Source organism: Myotis brandtii, unplaced genomic scaffold (genome assembly GCF_000412655.1).
Source record: "Myotis brandtii unplaced genomic scaffold, ASM41265v1 scaffold846, whole genome shotgun sequence".
Lineage (NCBI taxonomy): Eukaryota > Metazoa > Chordata > Mammalia > Chiroptera > Vespertilionidae > Myotis > Myotis brandtii.
This window is the reverse complement of record NW_005371437.1, coordinates 46,200-47,393: the sequence shown is the minus strand read 5'-3', so window position 1 is coordinate 47,393 and position 1,194 is coordinate 46,200.

Below are 1,194 nucleotides of genomic sequence, written 5' to 3'. Positions count from 1 at the left end.
CTGCAGACTGAAGGGTCCCAGGTTCGATTCTGGTCAAGGGCATGTACCTTGGTTGCAGGTACATCCCAAGTAGGGGGTGTGCAGGAGGCAGCTGATCAATGTTTCTCTCTCATTAATGTTTCTAACTCTCTATCCCTTCACCTTCCTCTCTGTGAAAATCAATAAAAAAATATTTTTTTAAAGTTAGAAAGATTAAAAAAAACTTGTATCAAAGTGATGTTTGCACAAAGGAAAGTGAAGACAATCAGGATGGGTTCCTGAGCTTTGCTACACATGCATGTGTGAGTGCAGTGATGGAGATGGGCTGCAGCCCAAGCAGGCAGACCACTGAGATCTGGCACCACAGACTGGGCTCACAGGCCTGGCTCAGGTTGGAAAGTTCGGGAGGAGCCTGGGAGCACTTTCTCAGGCTGGCAAGGCATGTGCAGAAGGAAGGAAAGAACTTGAGGCTCTGGGACCTGCTTTACCCCTTCCCTGGGCTTCCATCCTGCTCTCTCATTGGCATTCAGAAGGGAATAGGAGTCTCAAGAAACAAATCAGGGGAAACTTAGTGTTCTCATCCATTTCCAAACCCTACAGATGAATTTCCACAGGAATTTTACTACAGGGGTTTCCTCCTTTCCTTTGCTAATAGAACAGCTTTGTGAAACAAGTACTGGGCATACAGACCCACTATGAGCCCATGCCACAGCTACTGTGGGCTTTGTTTGCATTTACGGAGATGTGACCACTGGTCTATCTGGATTCCCCCCAAGCTTGTTTAGACTATATATCCACACAGCACAAAGACCACTATTCCTAATAGGGGTGGGAGAAGACAAGGTCTCAAGCAGGGGAGATGGCCTTTTGTGTCACTTAATATGTGCACTTTGAAAACTTAAAAGTATTTAAATGCAATATAAACCCCATTAACTAGGACACTGAGAAGACAGTCTGACGGTTTAATTTGTTTGTTGGAGGAGTTTACAGATATTCAGGGAGGAAAATATTTGTGATCTCACGACCTGGTAGTTATTATAATCCGGATGGCCTGTTCCATCTCCTGCCTTATGAATAAGAGATGGGATTGGGACTCCTGGTTGAGTAGCAGTGCCTAGGATAATCTGCTAGAGTGGACAGCAGGAGCTCTGGTCCAGGGTCCTGGAATGGTAGGGAGAGCAGAGTGAGCTGACCTGGCCCTGAGCCCAAAGGTTT